Source organism: Hordeum vulgare, chromosome 2H (genome assembly GCF_904849725.1).
Source record: "Hordeum vulgare subsp. vulgare chromosome 2H, MorexV3_pseudomolecules_assembly, whole genome shotgun sequence".
Lineage (NCBI taxonomy): Eukaryota > Viridiplantae > Streptophyta > Magnoliopsida > Poales > Poaceae > Hordeum > Hordeum vulgare.
Window position 1 is genome coordinate 562,991,045 of NC_058519.1, and position 19,758 is coordinate 563,010,802.

The 19,758-nt window shown below is 41.0% G+C and overlaps 1 long non-coding RNA gene and 1 pseudogene across 1 annotated transcript; both read right to left on the reverse strand.

Annotated features, from left to right (window-relative positions):
• Positions 1 to 4,992: 4,992 nt before the first annotated feature.
• LOC123428652 lies at positions 4,993 to 12,030 on the reverse strand (annotated as a pseudogene).
• A 580-nt stretch (positions 12,031 to 12,610) lies between these two features.
• LOC123430546 lies at positions 12,611 to 13,025 on the reverse strand. The gene is made up of 3 exons (XR_006622955.1): positions 12,886 to 13,025; positions 12,754 to 12,799; positions 12,611 to 12,658 (listed from the first exon to the last, which is right to left on the reverse strand). It is a non-coding gene; the product is annotated as an uncharacterized LOC123430546 (long non-coding RNA).
• Positions 13,026 to 19,758: the final 6,733 nt, after the last annotated feature.

A 19,758-nucleotide genomic window follows, 5' to 3' on the forward strand; every position in this document is an offset into this window, starting at 1 on the left:
ATTTTCCATCAAAAAGTTCTGATATGAAAGATTCGTGAGAAGCTACTATAATTCTAAATATCAAGTTGATTAAGGATGAGTGTGATATTACTTTAACACAATCTCACTATGTGGATAAGGTCTTGAGCCTGTTTGAATTCTTAGATAGCAAGTCTTTTTCAACATCTTATGATCTTAGTGCGACACTTTGAAATGACACAAAAGAATTAAGAGATCAACTGAGACAGTCTTAAATTATTGATTTAGCACAACAAGGTCAGACTTCTCTTTTGCCATGAGCAAACGGAACAGGTTTATCTCAAACCCAGGTAGCATGCACTTGATAGGGCCTTGCACTATTTGAGAGGTACAATGACTTATGAAACTCATTATTCAGGGCACCTGCCGTGGTTGAAGGATATAGTGATTGGAGCTGAGTTTCTGATGTTAACGTGCTCTACGCCACAAGTGGGTGTGTATTTACTCATGGAGATGGCACGGTATCATGGAGGTCTTGTAAGCAGACCATTTTGACAAGATCAAACATGAAAGGAGAACTTACTACTTTAGACACAACCATTGTTAAGGCAGAATAGCTGCATGAAATCTTAATGGACTTGCCCGTTGCTAAACAACCAATGCAGGATATCCTTATGAGTTGTGAAAATTAAACATTTATTGTTAAAATGAACAATTATAAATATAATACGAAGTCATGTGAAGAGATATTCGAAGCCTGTCAAGAAATTGATAAACTCCAGAGTACAAATTGTTACGTATATTCGAAGAGATAAATACCTAACAGATCCCTTTACAAAGGTATTAACGCGAAATGAAATAGATAATGCATCACGAAGATGCATATGAGACCCATATGTGTTACACCATAGTAGTAACCCAACCTTTGTGATTGAAGATGATGTGAATTAGGACCTAGAAAAAACAAGCTATTGGTTAACACAGCTGAGTAACCGATAACTCGCTCTATGTGAAGATGTTAAACTCTCAGGACTATAGAAAAACTATAAGGCAGGTTGGCAATATGTATTAATGCATTTTTATCGGAGCAAAATACTTATATGAGCAACACTTGTTAGATGTCCTAGTCTATCAAACTCCAATGTTCACTAGTAAGTTCATGAAGCGATTAGGAAGCATTACCATATATGCTTCACTCGCGGGTAGGCTACTCGCGGACATGTACTCTTTCATACTAGTTATGTATCATACAATGAGGGAGACACACGAGCATATGTATGATTTGCTTTTATAAGAGAATGTGATTGTTTTTTCTTCTTCTTTTTTTCCTATTCATGTTGAAATTTTCTTATGTTTTTTTTTTCTGCAATATATACAGTGAACATTTTTTCAAATACACGTGGAACATTTTCAATATACAATCAAAAGAATTTCAAATCCATGTTAAAGAAATTTTTAATATATAATATGTTTTTAAAATATACAGTGACCATATATATAAATACACATTGAATAATCTTTTACATTCATTAGAATTATTTAATGTACGGTGAACTTTTTTAATATATGATGGACCTTATAGAATAGACACTAATTTTTGTGAATGCATGTTTACCAATTTATAAAAAATAAAGATATAAGAGGAAAATAGAAAATCCGCTCAGAAAACTAGAAAACCAGGCCAACAAACGAGTGAAAAGAAAAATATGAAATAAAAGCAAAAGGAGTGGAAATTAAATGCAAGTTTCGTAGGAACCCGCTCGAAACATTCACCAAAAGCACTAAAAACAGAAAACTCGGCAAAGAAACCCATGATAATAACAAAAGAAAAAGGCTAAAAAGAAAGTCAAAAACCACATAAAACAAATCAAACGGAATGTTCCCATAAACTAGCTCGAAAACATTTGCATAAACCGTTCAGCACCTAAGGCTCCGGTGCACTCAGTTCCTAGTGATCCAACCCATGTTCGTGTGCTAGTGGACCATCACAAGTGGTACGCATTTCTATAAACAATACATGTCATTTGCGTAAAAAGTTTAGGGAAGAACTTAAAGCTCAGGGAAGAACTTAAAGCTCAAAGAGTCCCGCAAATGCTAAGAACCGCTTAACATGTTGGGAAACACTTCCTTACAGTAGTCTAATGTGAAGCATTCCCTAGACCCATCGTAAGCCGTCGATTCGTTTTTTGTTCTCGCGGCTGCTAGGTACTCCCAAATCATGCGCCAGAACAAAGCAACAGTTTTTTCTAGCCCACGTTCCATAATTCTTTCCTTAATTAACCTCTCCCTGATTAATCATCGCGAACTAACTCTCCTTATCATCTCGTATGTCTGTGTGTGCTATGTGCCGAGCCCGGCATGCCTCTTCCCCCTAGCAACCTCCGCCTCACCTCGCCGTTGCGCCATCCTGTCCGGTGGCTGTGCGGGGGCTGTGGGGCTGGCCCACCACCTTCCCACTGGAGAGCTTGTGACCTTCCTCGCCGTCGTGCATAACTTCGTCCGGATCAGCTCTGCTTTACCTGCAGCACTGGCCTCTAATCCAACTCGTGGGAGCACCGTCTCGGTTGGGGAACGAGGCTAGCATGAGTGGATGCACCGATCTAGGGTCAGTTGATTCCTAGAATAATTTTGTTCCGAGATTTGTTTTATATCTCCCTTATATAATATTTGGATGTAGAGGCCGGAGGTCATCCTCCTTATCTAAAAAATATATAATGTTTTGGTTTACCCCGATACATCTTCATTTTGATCTTTGTGTTTCTTTTGAGCTAGAAAATTACTTCCATTGGGCAACCGAAAATCAGTTAATGTTGTATGTATGGGATACGAAAAACATGCATCCTTTTGTTGGCCACCACCTTAGTATGTTTGGCATTATAAATGTTTTATCTTCCAATTAAGAATAGTAATATTGAGCTGCCATATTTTCACGCTTCTTAGAAATTGCCATATTTTGCTTAACGCTGATGAATTTGCTTCCATTCGATTGAAATTGTAATTTATTCATGAAACACAATTACTAGCCTCTGATCCTGGTGCCAATATGTTTTTATGCCTCTAGTTTTCCTTTTATATATGTTGTGAGAAAATGAAGATATTGCTTCCTACCAACAATGCTTCATCTAGTTTCTTGGATATGATTCTATGGTGATGTTTTTTGCTTCCACCATTGCAAGTGTGTGCTACTTTATTGTCCAAACATTTTGCTTCAACAATTATTATCCGACATTAGTGTATGTTACAACCACCGCTATTGTCCGCTTCAACCAATACCAGTGTTTCTTTTGTTCATGAATTTTATTATACAACCATTTTCCTTTTTTCGTGGATTTTTGTATCAGCCACTAAATTTTGTGCTTCCTTCTTTCGCACTGAATGGTTCAGTTGTACAGATTTCAAATGATGATGTAATGTCTCAACTGCTAGTCCAACCGGGCTCTAAGGTGTCGGTTCTACGGCGATCAACGTAGAGCTCGTGGCACACACAGATATTATCACGAACAGATTGCCGGCAACCGCTATGCCGACTATGACAATATGAAAATAAAGTTGTAAGAGTAATTTACTTTTGCAGTAAAATGAATTTGTAGTTTGTGTTCACATTGTATTAGTCTGTTTCAATGCACCATTATACATGTGCAGCCCTCTCACATAATTTCTTTTTGAAGCAAAAAAAAAATCTTAATACGAAAAATATCATTGTGTTTGCAATTTTATTACTACGTTGGTTGGAAGAAAATTTATAGTTAATGGAAGCAAGAGATTGATGCTTTTGAAACAAGTGCAATTTTTTTCCTATTTACGGAAACAAATCACTGTTTTGTTGAATGAATTCCCTTGGAATAATGCTTTCGACACAAAATATTTTCTACTCAGATATAGTTTTATTTTATATGGATGCAAACATTACAAACGAAGCTGGAAGCAAATATTGGTGTGCGGAAGATACCCACCGTCATACATTCTGCGTCCTTAATTGAGGAAAATCAGTTATGCACTAGCAGTAAATTTCCTATTATCTAGTAGCAAGTTTAAAAAATTGTCAAATATAAGAAAGTATACGAAGCATTAGAAGTTCTGCATGAAGCAGCTAATTTTATAGTATACCAAAAAAATGTGTCTACAAAACATAGTTTTTCTGGGTAGAAAACAATTATTTTAAAAATATTGGATTGAATCAAATTTCCATCACAGAGGAAGCAAATTATTATATCCATGGAAGCATTGTTTTTTTACGGATCCACGGAAAAATACTTTGTTGTACTGAAAGAAAAATAATGAAGTTGGAAACATGAACATGGATGGATGACGCACTATACAGTATATCAATCATTTTTTAGGGTATACGATATATCACACGTGATTAACGAAAGCGTAGATTCATGCATCATGCATGTAAGCTAACTATTAGCCCACGTGACATCAAGCCCAAGTACTATACTCGCATATAAAAAGTAAGAAGTCCGATGGATGCGGGAACCATTATGACGAAGCACTCAATTAACGCGAAACAAATTAGCGGCCTGACTACTAGTACATCGGACGTCCATGATGCTTTGGATCGAACGGTTAAGTACTAGTCTGATAGCGAGCTAAACATCAGTAGTCTGATGCCTAGCGTTATGTTACTTGGAGTTGTTCAAAAGTATAAGAACAACTGGAGTGAATTTACTGCGCCGATGCAAATTCAGTGCCACTCAAGAAAGACGAGTGATTTTACCAGGTTGATGTAAATTAAGCGTGACTCAAGAAATTTCCGGTGTCCATATCGGTTCGAGCTGTTTGAATACTAAATGCTGACGACCTATGAAAGCACACTAAATGTATTTTTGCAATTCCATTTCCTATCTATCAAGTATGTGCACTGACCTGATCTCTCAAGTATTATCTTGGATGTCTGATACGCAGTCTTATAATAGTGCTACCACTATCTTTTAGCTAGCAGCCTTGCTTAAGTACGGCAGCCTAAATTAAGCCCAAACCATTGGTTGGACAATTCTTGTTGGTCCCTGAATAGTATAGGCCTGAATTCGACTAGCGACCTAACAAGATGTGATATGCAGATTAGTTAGAAGTATATGGGGCTATCGATACGCAAGCATGCAATCTAGTACTAGATCCGCTACGATCATGGTTGCGACTGTAAAACAGAATACATCCAAAGCTTACGGAGTCAGATCAGTGATCATCACCATCGGCAATGCCTTTTCATGTTTTCCCTCGTACTAAACTGCAGGTTACACTCACTTATTGGTCCAGAGTCTAAAAAGCTTCATGTCAAATTCAATGGTATAATTAGGTTACAGAAGATTTTAGATAGAGGTCGGTTTGATCCACACACATATGGACTGACGACGACAACTACATGTGTTATTCAGATATTTACGTCCGCTTCTGAAAACCACCCAGTAGGTCGTGCATATCGTTGAAATGTACCTATATGTTAATATACTACCAAAAGCATCCTCTGTTGTCGCAGGGTCGCAATAAACTACGTATTCAGTATATCAAAGTAAGGTAGGGCTTTTCCCCCTCTAACAAACAAGCTTAAATAAGCTACCACTTTGCACCCTCCTTTGGCCGTCACTCAGAGCATATCCTCGGAATGTTGCCATTGCCAAGTAAGCTTGCACCATGATAAGCCAAGAACCCGAGATTCTCAGTATCGCCACTTGCGTCAGTGAGGGTGACAAACCGTAGAAGATTGTGCTTCAAGCCAAAAACGACCATCCGACTGGTGGCGGACCCACATTTTGACGACCAGTGACGATGAAAGACAGGGATACAAAAAAAAAAAACGTGGTCGCTCAACACCAGGGTGACAGTGCATCATGACCATCAACGTTCGATTGGATGAACATATATTCGTCCTAGCAGAGGTTGGTCAGGTGGACCAATACGTACGTACGGTTGCGGCTAGCAAACATAGCTCAAAGCAAGCCTCCAAGGCGCTCGTACGCACCATCTCATGGTCATGGATCCAAGGCCAGATGCACCCAATCTCTGCGCCGAGATTTGGAAGACCTGTGGGCTCGTGTCCTCTTGTTCCAAAGGTTCATGGAATCCTACGAGATCGCCCGGCGGTTGCATGGGCAGCCGGGCAGCCGCAGGCCCCGGCGAACACCGTGTCATGACCAGCAAGATTGACCCCGCCTGAGATCGCGTCACATGAAGGGATCCCGCGACTGGACTTGCTGCCATGTATGCCATATATATAATCCAAGACAATGGCTACGTGCAGCTAAAACATCCGTGTTCTGACACACGCACACACAGATGCAGGACCGCATATACAAAAATGTGGGCGGGCACATCACATGAACTCTTCAATGCCTGGACAGGAGCAGTGGCCGGCAGCGACATGCGTGTGCGTCTTATTTTACTCTCTTCTTCTACTCATACGCTTATTCAAGAGGAGTATCTTCCTTTGAATGCCCACCGCGGCCATCCTGGAAGATCATGTATTTTCATGGAGTCGTAGATCGTGTGCTGCTCCGTATGTATGTATTGTTTGCTGCTCCGTGCATGTGATCACCGGCTGAAGCAAGCAATCCAAGCTGGGGGCCTGGGGATTTTGGGCGCTCCGTTCCGTAATGAATGGCGTGGCCTGGACCGGACCGGATGCGCACACTCCACATGCAACGGTCCTTGCGCACGTCTCCTAACGGTGCTGCTACGCTGCCACGGCTAGTTCACAGGTTTAATAGTAGTACTAGGAGTAGGACCAAAATAACATGACACCTCAGCTCGAAGAGGGCAATGCGCCACGTGCGGCCGGGCGACTTTTCTCTTTTGGCAACGTAGCGAGGCAGCGATGTCATCCAGGACCAGGGACACGACAGTTCAGCTGTGGTGCTAGTTCACGGTCGGCTTCGTTGGTTCGAGCTCCGCACTCGGGAGTACCCCGCACTGGGCACGCCAGGGGCATCCCGGTGGTGTCATCACGGACGGACGGGGTCACGGCAGTAAACCTCTGATCGAGCTTGATGGTGCGAATCAGATCGCTTAGAGCATGGTTAATAGTATAGCCATATGATATAGTGCCAACTCTAACACGCGATCCTATCCTTACGTCCGTTTTATTCGGAATCTGTCCGTTTAGGACGGATAATGGAGTTGTGTCCGGGCCATTTCTGGGATGCGGTGGCCGTGTGTCCAACATGCGGACGCATCCTTGGTCGTATCCTGTCCGCCTCATTTTCAAATACAAGCATTCGAATAGCCACGGTCGATAGTTAATGCAAGCGGCCCTAGATCACGCCGACAACACAGCCAGCCTACACGTCCACGTCGGCAACACAGGGAGCAGCCGGCAACACATCCGATCTCCAAAAAAGAATAGGTTTTTTGCCGGCAACACAGCTAGCGGCCGACTCACCATGCCAGCCTCCAAAAGAAGAACGGCCACGACCGATCTGACGCCCTAGTTCAGGCCATCGGCATTGAACATCTCTTTCTGCCGGGCCTCGAACCAGCTCCTGCCCACCCGTGTGAAAGGCCTCGCATATAGTTTGTTTCTTTGCATATAATAGAAACTTTCATATTAAGTGCATTGAATATGATGAGAAGTTTGATTCCTTGCATATAGTTTTGAGATATGAAGATGGTAATATGACAGTCATGCTAGTAAGTAATTGTGAATTGGAAGAAATACGTGTGTTAAAGCTTGTGATTCCCGTAGCATGCACGTATGGTGAACCGTTATGTGGTGAAGTTGGAGCATGATTTGTTTAATGATTGTCAACCTTTGTGTGGAGGTCGGGATCGCGCAATGGTTAACTCCTACCAACACTTCCCCTAGGAGCATGCTTCTAATACCTTACTTCGATAACTAATAGGCTTTTGCAATAAGTATGTGAGTTCTTTATGACTAATGTTGAGTTCATGGATTATACGCATTCTCACCCTTCCACATTTGCTAGCCTCTCTAGTACCGTGCTATTTTCGCTGGTACACTAAACTCACCTTCCTCAAAACAACCACCGTATACTTTCCTCAAAACAGCCACCATACCTACCTATTATGGCATTTTCACAGCCATTCCGAGATATATTGCCATGCAACACCACCGTCCCTTTTTTTATGACACGCACCATCACTTCCATATTACTTATAGAATCATATTTTGTTCTATATATCGAGGTGTAATCTTTGAGTTGTAGGTAAATAAAAGTGTACATTTGCATTATCAGAGCATTGCCCCATGTGATAAAAGGATGATGGAAGCTATGATTCCCTCATAAGTTGGGATGAGTCTCCGGACTTTACAAAAAAAATAAAAGAGGCCAGCGAAGCCCACAAAAAAAAGAAGAGGCCAAAGATGCCCACCAAAAAAATGAGATAAAGATAGAATGGACATTGCTACTATCTTTTCCACACTTGTGCTTCAAACTAGAACCATGTTCTTCATAGAGAGTCTCATATTTTGTCACTTTCATATAACTAGTAGAATTTCATCTTTTGCACAACCACTTAGTTTTCTTTTTGAGATTTCATACACTTATAACTCTAGTGCATTTGTTGCATGGCAATCCCTACTCACTCACATTGATATCTATTGATGGGCATCCCCATAGCCCGTTGATACGGCTAGTTGATCTGGGAATATCTTCTCCTCTTTCTTTTTGCAACCTCCACCATATTCTATTTTCACCTATTGTGCTATATCCATGGCTCACGCTCATGTATTGCGTGAGAGTTGAAAATGCTTGAGAACATAAAAAGTGTGAAACAATTGCTTGACTTTCATCGGGGTTGTGCATGATTTAGATACTATGTGTGGGGAAGATGGAGCATAGCGAGACCATATGATTTTGTAGGAATAACTTTCTAAGACCATGTTATTTCGAAAGGGCACAGTTGCCTTGTTAGTATGCTTGAAGTATTATTGTTTTTATGTCAATATTAGACTTTTGTTTTGAATCTTATGGATCTGAATATTCATGCCATAATAAAGAATATTACATGGATAATTATGTTAGGTAGCATTTCACGTCAAAAATTCTGTTTTTTATCATTTACCTACTCGAGGACGAGCATGAATTAAGCTTGGGGATGCTTGATACGTCTCCAACCTATCTATAATTTTTTATTGTTCCATTCTATTATATTATGTGTTTGGATGTTTATATGCATTAATATGTCATTTTATATTATTTTTGGGACTAACCTATTAATATAGAGCCTAGTGCCACTTTCTGTTTTTCCATGTTTTTGAGTATTGCAGATAAGGAATATTAAACGGAGTCCAAACGGGATAAAATCTCCGGAATGATTTTTCTTGGACTAGAAGAAACCTGCCAGACTTGGAGAAGGGGGCAGGAGACCTACCGGGAGAAGACAAGCCTGCAGGGCGCGCCCTAGGAGGGGGCGCCCCTTGCTTGTGGGCCCCATGCAGGTCTCCTAACCCTAATCTTCGTCCTATAAATTCTCAAATATTCTCCTAATACCAGAACGAGACCAAAAAATACTTTTTCGCCGCCAGGAGCGTGTGTTCCCGTGAGATCCAATCCGGGAGCCTTTTCCGGTAATTTGCCGGAGAGGGAATCGATCACGGAGGGCATCTATATCAACTCCATTGCTCCTCCGATGATGCCTGAGTAGTTCACCAGAGACCTACGGGTCCATAGCTAGTAGCTAGGACTAGTAGAAAAGAGGGCTTCAGTCCACTTGATGGAATCACATTAGTCCCGGTTCACTCACGAACCGGGACCCATGTGGGCATAGGTCCCGGTTCGTGAGGCCAGGGCGCCGGCCGGGCCTTGTCGGACATTTGTCCCGGTTTGTTTGTTACCTTCGGTCCCGGTGTCAAACACGAACCGGAACCAATGTGCCTTGCTCCTAGCCCACAACCATTGGTCCCGGTTTTAGGCTGGAACCGAGACCCTATGTTGAACTTTAGTCTCGGTTCCGTCCATAAATCGGGACCAATTCTTGGCCTATATATACCCCATGCCCGAGAGCAGAGCAGTGCACTGCTCTGTTTTTTGGCCGGCCGTGGGAGAGCTTTGTGGTGCTCTAGCTCACTTCCTATGCACATGAGGTGGTCGATGAAATTCCCAAGCCACACTTAAGCTTTCTCCTCCCGAAGCTCCTTGTCCAAGCTCCATTTTCCTCCTAGTTTTGTGTAACTTTGGCGGTCCGTCCGTGTCCCGTCCCCGTCCTCACCTCCGTCGATTGCCCGCGCCCATCTCGGCTTCGGCACCACCGTGGTTAGTCTCTTCTTCTTATCTTCTTTCTAAAATAAAAAAGTTCTTACTTGTATGATTTAGATAGATACTTGTGTAATTTTCTTACTTCTATTATTGTTTGTTATTATATAGTGCGATGGTTTTGGTATCCGCCTCCATCGGCCCTCGTCCTGTCTATGATTCAGATGTGGTATATATTATCTTTTATAACTGTTTGTTTTATTTAGTGTTTATGACAATTATGCCGACCAACGTGACATAGATTTTTTATCTAGGAGGTATGTGAACTGGAAATTCGAACCGACATACAAATTCTTGCCGAGAAGTTAAATTTGGTTAAAGAAGAAAACAATAACTTGAAATAAAAAAATACAAAGAGTTGAAGAGGATAAGATGATATTGGAGTTGGATGTTGCCGATGTGCGTGACGATCACAAGATCAAGATGAATGCAATGCGCTTGAAGATTAGAAACATTAGAAAATACACCATTCAGACCGAGGCTTGGTATCATTATGCCGTTGGATCAATTTGTACCTTAGTTGCGGTTATGATCGCATTTGTTGTTGCATTTAAATTTAGTAGTTTCAATGTATGTTCTAATTAGAAGCTCTAGAGAGCTATATGTTGTTCAATAATGAGAACTATGTAAGAACGTTATGTATTTATTTTGGTCACTACTGTACTTTGGCTTTAATGTGATGATGAATTTCTATTAATTTGGTCACTTCTCTATTCATGATATGTTGTAATGGTTTTTAATACATGCACCCATGTGGGAAAAATGAAATAAGTTCGAAAAAATGAAATGCCTTTTGTAACAGATGAGTTTTCGTATGAAATCCTAATACTTCGAAAGAGATTGTCTGATTTGTACACGAAGTGCATCCAGTTTTGAATAATGTCGAATCATGTGAAGAATAGATCTTGTTGGAATTTTTTGAATCATGTCGAATCATGTCGAATCATGTGAAGAATAAATCTTGTTGGAATTTCTTGAATCATGTCGAATCATGTGGAATCATGTGGAATCATGTCGAATCATGTGAAGAATAGATATTGTTGATATTTCTTGAATCATGTCGAATCATGTGAAGAATAGATCTTGTTGGCATTTCTTGAATCATGTCGAATCATGTGAAGAATAGATCTTGTTGGAATTTCTTGAATCATGTCGAATCATGTGAAGAATAGATCTTGTTGGAATTTCTTGAATCATGTCGAATCATGTGAAGAATAGATCTTGTTGGCATTTCTTGAATCATGTCGAATCATGCAGAGCTTGGTGAAGAAACACCTGTTCTTGCCGGTCTTAAACCTCTCCTCGAGCTTGGCCTTGGCGGACTTGGCGGCGGTGAGCTTCTTGTTCTTGGTGGTGAGGGAGTCGAGGGTGCCGGAGACCACCTCCTTGAGGTCGACGTCGAGGGTGTAGCGGGTGGGCATGAGGTGGGTGAAGTTGACGAGCTTGAGGAAGACCTTGACGCGGGACTTCTTGGCCATCTTCTTGGCCGAGTCCTTGCGGATCACCTTCTTCGGGTATTTGGACACGCCGACGACCAGGCAGTGCCCGTAGGGGCGATCGCGGGTGCCCTCCTAGAACACACGCATGATCACCGCCTTCTTCCCGGTGTACCTGCCCTGCAGCATGATCACCGCCACTACAACAAAACAGGTCACTAGGCACGCTCAATTTCATACCTAGGGACGTGTTGTTTCATCTCTAGCCAACTATAGAGCCGTTTTAGTAAAGCATCCTTGGAGCGTATCCCCACGGACCGTCTCAATCATGTAGACACGCTTGCCAAACGTGTCTTACATGGCATGAGACGCTTTCTAGGGACGTTGAAAATGGTGTCTACATGTAGAGACGTTATATTAGGCATGCTCGTATTACGTCTCTACACATAGACATGTTTCATTCATCTCTAAATATACATAAGCCTTTTTATGCAAATGGAATATTTTCCTTCAAATATTATTCAATTTATTTCAAATTTGTTTCACCATTTCAAATTCATACCATCTCTGCCATTAACCATCATTCGCCTCCTATACTCTTCTCTACATATATACTTAAACTTCTTTATACAAATGTAATATTTTACTTCAAATGGTAATTGATTTATTTTGAATCTGTTTCATCATTTCAGATTCAGTTATTGTATAATGTCATGAATGCACATGCATAGGAACAACAATAATAACATCCAATGCATTAATTAGCGGAAACAATGTCTCCACATAAGTACGTGGAGTTTACAACTGAATAATACCAAACATTCATATGAAACATACGCTTGTGCAAATAAATAAGAAAATATCCTATAGAGAACAACTATGTTTCTCTATGAATCAAAATTTATACATAATGCATAATATTGTTCATTCAAATATAGATTCATCAACTGCTCGCAACTCCTCCAATACACTCCCTTTTCTTATCAACAACTCGTCAACTGCTCAACTACTCCTAGCTCCTTTAATGCACTCCCTTTTCAAGTCATCATCACCCTGAAAATTATATGAACAATGTTTACGTGAACATATGCTTATAGAAAAGTGGAAGATAAGAGATTTCTTGATGAAACTATAAGAAACTATCATACCAATGCTTTGTGGTTGTGCTGGAGTGGTTGGCTTAACTACTTTTACCTAAAACCAGAAATATTCTTGATAAATAACTTATCACACATGTGCAAAGTTGATCATATAGAATGCTTGAATGGAAACAGACTTACATGTGAGCGAGGCCAAGCAATAACAGAACCAAAAGCATCCTTTACTGTTTGGAATTTTTCATATGGTCTAACTAGTCTCTCATTTGCTAGATATGTATAGCCACGAACAAGAACTGCAACGTATTGCACTCCAAGCATGTCTCCTCCAACCACATATGTTTTCTCTTTAATCACTAAAGTTCCTTTGGCCACCGGCTTGTCATTGTTTCTCGAGTTCATTGAATACAACACAACTTCAGTTTTATCCTATTTTTCAAGAAATGAAACATATATTATTGATGAACCCGAGAAGATTTCACTTTATGCAAATAAGAACAATTTCATAAATAACTAGACCAACTATCTATTATAAAATCATTGTCATCCGGATATCAAGCCTATATGTACCTGCTTAGTTACTTGGTCATGACCACATGGCTTGGTTGCCTTGCTATTTTCAGCACTAGCATTCTACAACTAAATAGGAACACATGTGAAAGGAGACACACGATCAACTATAATCAAGAATGATTTTTAATACTTATTGAATCTGACTTATGATCTGCTAGTTGTGTCGCAACAATATTGGAAACGACCTTGTCAAAATGTAATTGTTGTTTAATAATAATGTCATTTACCACTTACATACAAAATTGGACAGCCTGTTGTAGAATCAATGCCATTTACATATGTAGCATATGTTTACCTGCTTAGTGACTTGGTGAGGTCGTAAACTTGGTTCAGGACCACCTTTCTGCACTCCAAGATTATGTTCAACATGGGCATTCTGCAATTTAATAGGAAAAGGTGTCATCATCATCATTGATGAAAATCTGGGTAAGTCCTTGCACAGTAGGTTAAGATTACTAAGAGGGTATATAGGAACCCAATGAGGTTATAGTTGCTAATCCAAAGGATAATATTTCACAATTTTAACTTGATGACAAGATAGCTTTTCAATATTTGACTAGTATAAGGGTTCAACCAATCCTGAAACTACCAGCGGGAGATAATTGCTAATTAAATGAGTACAAGTTAGTTGACACACCTTAGCGATCACTTGTTCATGTGGTAAATGCGCATTACTACAAACCTGTTTTGATTTGGTCTAATGCAGCTCCTGTTAAAGCAATAGTTTTAAGACATTAGCATGGACATGCATTAAATAGGTATTGGAAAAGCCCATTACATTACCTGCATGGTAGTTCCTGGCTCTTGCACATCATCATTTGATTGTTGAGGGACATTATAAGATTCACATTGGATATTGTTACCTCTTTCAGATAAAGTGACCTGCCATAAAATTATTGTAATAGCACATCAATGTTCATTAATTTCATCTTTGCACAAATATAACTGGGTTTCATAAGCTAACATGATAACTTTCGGTTGTAGAATCCAGTTCATTTCTCAAGCTCTCTCCAGGAAACTTTTTTGCAAGGAACGCAACTATCATAGCCATCTGACCTTTGACGTCCCCTACATCACCTTTGACGTCCTTTACATCATCTTTGACATCCTTTACATCATCTTTGATATCCTCTACATTATCTTTGACCGTGCGTACTTCAAACTGGAGATTTTCTTGATCTGATTTGCAAACAAAAGTTATTCCCTGAGAAACATTTACACCGCTCCAATACTTTTCGTCATAGTAAGCTCGAAGTTTTGCCTTTTTATCAAGTGCACCATTAAAGGCTTCACTGTAATCATTAGTGGAAATACTACCATTCTACATCACCTCGAAGTTTTGAAACGTCACGGAACATAAGAGATGTTCTCAGAGATGAAATTGAGATTTCATGCTTGTGCCCTTGTTGAGAGGTATGAGACCTCCGACAAGATTCTTTGTCTACAAAGTAAAGGATAAAATCTCAATCCTTGAGCATGTTCTCAGATTGTCTGAGTCCAACAATCGCTTGAATCAAGTGGGAGTTAATCTTCCAGATGAGATAGTGATGGTTCTCCAAAGTCACTCCCACTAAGCTGCTAGATCTTCGCGATGAACTATAACATATCAAGGATAGATATGATGATCCTTGAGCGATTCACAATGTTTGACACTGCGAAAGTAGAAATCAAGAGGGAGCATCAATTGTTGATGGTTAGTAAAACCACTAGTTTCAAGAAGGGCAAGGTCTAGAAGGGATACTTCATGAAACGGCAAACTAGTTGCTGCTCTAATGAAGAAACCCAAGATTGAACCCAAACCTGAGACTAAGTGCTTCTGTTATGAGGGGAACGGTCACTGAGGCGGAGCTACCCTAGATACTTGGTAGATGAGAAGGTTGACGATGTCAACAGAAGTATATTTGATACACATGATATTGATGTGTACTTTACTAGTACTCCTAGTAGCACGAGGGTATTAGATACCGGTTCGATTGCTAAGTGATTAGTAACTCGAAATAAAATCTACGGAATAAACGGAGACTAGCTAAAGGCGAGGTGACGATAAGTGTTGGAAGTGTTTCCAAGGTTGATGTGATCAAACATCGCACGCTCCCTCTACCATCGGGATTGGTGTTAAACCTAAATAATTGTTATTTGGTGTTTGCGTTGAGCATGAACATGATTGGGTCGTGTTTATTGCAATAAGATTATTCATGTAAAAAGAATAATGGTTATTCTGTTTGCTTGAATAATTACCTTCAATGGTTTATTGAATCTCGATCATAGTGTTACACATGTTCATAATATTGGGGCCAAAAGATACAAAGTAATAATGATAGTACCACTTACTTGTGGCACTCCCGCTTGAGTCATGTTGGTGTAAAATGCATGAAGAAGCTCCATGCCGATGGAGATTTGTACTCACTCATTTTTGAAACGATTGAGACATGCAAACCATAGCTGTTGGTATAAACGCATGAAGAAACTCCATGCAGATGGATCGTTTGGACTCACTTGATTTTGAATCACTTGAGACATGCAAAATCATACCACATGGAACAAGAAAGTAACTTGTTGGATACAATACATTTTTTATGTGTGCAGTCCAATGAGTGCTTAGGCACGCAGTGGATATCGTTATCTTCTTACTTCACTGATGATTTGAGTAGATACAAGAGTATTTACTTGATGAATCGCAAGTCCGAAATATTGAAAAGTTCAAAGCTATTTCAGAGTAAAGATCATCGTGACAAGAGGATAAACTGTCTATGATATGATCATAGAGATGAATATCTGAGTTGCGAGTTTTGGTACATAGTTAAGACAATGTGGAAATTGTTTCGCAGTTCATGCACCTAGAACACCATAGTGTGATGGTATGTCCGAACATCATAACCGCGCCCTATTTGATATGGTGCATACACTAGTAGAAAAAGGGCCTTCTGTCCCGGTTCGTAAGGGCCTTCTGTCCCGGTTTCGGAACCGGGACTAAAAGGTCATTACTAATGCCCTTGGCCTTTAGTCCCGGTTCTTACACGAACCGAGACAGATGGGCCTCCATGTGGCCGGTGCGGCGAGCCCGGGCAGGGGGGCCTTTAGTCCCGGTTGGTGACACCAACCGGGACCAAAAGGCATCCACGCGTCAGCATTTCAGGTGATGGTTTTTTTTTGAAGGGGGTGGGGTTTGGGGGGTTAATTTAGGTGTTTCATATATTGTGTTAGCTAGCTAATGAATAGAGAGAAGTGTCCTCTCTTATCTGCTTGGTCGACGCTGCATACTATACGTATAGAGAGGACTAGACACGCTAGCTAGTAAGGAAATGAAGGAAACAGAAGATCGTCATGAACATATGCATACAAAGAGAAGTGATATCGACCACCTCTCCTTCTCTGAGAGATTGGTCGAACAACAAGTTCTCGTATATCTATCTGACGCTACTGGCTACATATATACAATATAATTATCTCTTACAATATAATCTCCTAATTAAAATTCAACTGATTAGGGTTCGCATGGTATTCTCCGTCTTTAGCGATCACGTGGTTAAGAAAGAATGCCGCCAATTCCTCTTGAATTCCTCGCATACGATCTGCTGGTAGGAGTTGATTCCGCATCCGATATATATAATTTGAAGAAGGGGGTCAATACATATATATGAATAAATGAAACTGAACACAAATGATGGTAGTAAAATAAAATTGTGAATATTATTATTTACGCACGTCATATTGTTTGTCAGAGTAGCCCCGCTCACAGGTCGTGTGGCGGATGGACTCGCAAATGTAGTATCCACAATAATTATTCCCTGGTTCCTGCCACAACCACTTTACAAGAAATAGAGGTCAGTCAAACTGATAGTTAGCAAGCATGCTAAATGGTATTGATGAAACTAGCGCTTGAATCACTAGGAGATGCGTGGAACATGCTACTATAGTACTTACTTTCGGGTGTCTAAATTGCAGCTTCTTCGACAGTCCCGGAGTTTTTGAGGTGAATTTTTTCCAAACCCTGCCAGACAAAGAAAACAATTACTTGATATCAGGAAATGAACAAAGTTACCGATATGGTGCGATAATGATCGATTTAACTTACTTCTGTAGAATTTTAGTCATGTCCGCATACTCGTTGGGATCTTTTCGTCTCGAGTCTAAGACGGTTACTAGTCCCTGCTCAAGCTTAATCTCTAGGAGAATATAGTGGAAGCTGTGCACGCATGCATAACTCATCAATTACATTACTATAACCTTGACTAATAAGGGAAACCGAATATGCACAAGACAGTAACACTCACTGGAATTCGTAAGGGAAGATTATTATAGCTTTGTTTTGATTCAATACAAACGATTGTAGCAGGTTGGCCTCGGTATCTTTGGCCTGAAATTTAATCATAAATGCATCTACGAGATTTGTGTTAATGAACCCAATATCACCGATTTGTCTTTTCTTCAATTCGACGATCTTCAATCTGCATATAATATAGTGAGGATAATTAAAAATACATGCAATGAAAGAGCTGACCTATATATAGAGACTTAATGACAGAAGTAGTACTATTTACAGGCAGTAGCAAGTGATCATTAATTTATCGAGGACCAGGAGATTGAAAAACGGGAAGAACTCCTCAAATGGAACCATCAACAGTTCAAGTCCAATGTGGTCATGCTCCTTTCTAACTCTCAACGTCAAAATATTACTCCCCCCAGACTCTTTGCAAGTTTTCATGTACCAATCATGGAATCTTCGCATCATCGTTGTTAGAGATCTTTCATCTTTGACGAGAGGCTTCCCGTACACGTATTTGTGTTCGTCCACCTCCAATAAATCAAAATGTGCATCATCGGGCAGGTAATCTGCAGGATTGGTACCGGGCAACAAGATCCCCGGATGATTAGCGACGATATCGCTAGACACCTTGAGCGGGGGGAACAATTGGTTCGCTTGTTCGCCGAGCTGGGCAACTTTTTTCCCAGCTCGTCGTTCTGCTAATCTTTGATCACTGACAGTACTTCCCGACCGCTCCGCTTCGATAAATGACTTTGTAATAATGCGCTCATAGTTGCCTTTCGTCGAAGACTTTGGTGGTTTCTTCAGGGCAGCCAGAGTACGCTTTGCTTTTACCGGATCTATCTTCTCCTCCGGAGGTGGATGTTTTTTTGCTTTCACCCCTTCAAAGAATTTTCACTTCGGCTTCCACGATCTTCGTGATTTCCTCCTGGCTGCTCTCGTATGGTAACTTCTCTGGAGTCTTTGGAGAAGGACCATATCTGTATTGCCTGACTCTGGGTGTATTGCTAGACGCCGGAGCAGACGGAGCGGCTGCGGCTGTCTTTCCTTTCTTACGAGGCGAAGGAGAAGGACGACGCGCCGGAGGAGCCGGAGCGGCGGCGGGTCTCTTCCGCCCTTGTTGACGAGGCGGAGAAGGAGGTATCTTTGGCCTGAAATTTAATCATAAATGCATCTACGAGATTTGTGTTAATGAACCCAATATCACCGATTTGTCTTTTCTTCAATTCGACGATCTTCAATCTGCATATAATATAGTGAGGATAATTAAAAATACATGCAATGAAAGAGCTGACCTATATATAGAGACTTAATGACAGAAGTAGTACTATTTACAGGCAGTAGCAAGTGATCATTAATTTATCGAGGGCCAGGAGATTGAAAAACGGGAAGAACTCCTCAAATGGAACCATCAACAGTTCAAGTCCAACGTGGTCATGCTCCTTTCTAACTCTCAACGTCAAAATATTACTCCCCCCAGACTCTTTGCAAGTTTTCATGTACCAATCATGGAATCTTCGCATCATCATTGTTAGAGATCTTTCATCTTTGACGAGAGGCTTCCCGTACACGTATTTGTGTTCGCCACCTCCAATAAATCAAAATGTGCATCATCGGGCAGGTAATCTGCAGGATTGGTACCGGGCAACAAGATCCCCGGATGATTAGCGACGATATCGCTAGACACCTTGAGCGGGGGGAACAATTGGTTCGCTTGTTCGCCGAGCTGGGCAACTTTTTTCCCAGCTCGTCGTTCTGCTAACCTTTGATCACTGACAGTACTTCCCGACCGCTCCGCTTCGATAAATGACTTTGTAATAATGCACTCATAGTTGCCTTTCGTCGAAGACTTTGGTGGTTTCTTCAGGGCAGCCAGAGTACGCTTTGCTTTTATCGGATCTATCTTCTCCTCCGGAGGTGGATGTTTTTTCGCTTTCACCCCTTCAAAGAATTTTCACTTCGGCTTCCACGATCTTCGTGATTTCCTCCTGGCTGCTCTCGTATGGTAACTTCTCTGGAGTCTTTGGAGAAGGACCATATCTGTATTGCCTGCCTCTGGGTGTAGTGCTAGATGCCGGAGCAGACGGAGCGGCCGCGGCTGTCTTTCCTTTCTTACGAGGCGAAGGAGAAGGACGACGCGCCGGAGGAGCCGGAGCGGCGGCGGGTCTCTTCCGCCCTTGTTGACGAGGCGGAGAAGGAGGAGGCAGCTGGCTGCT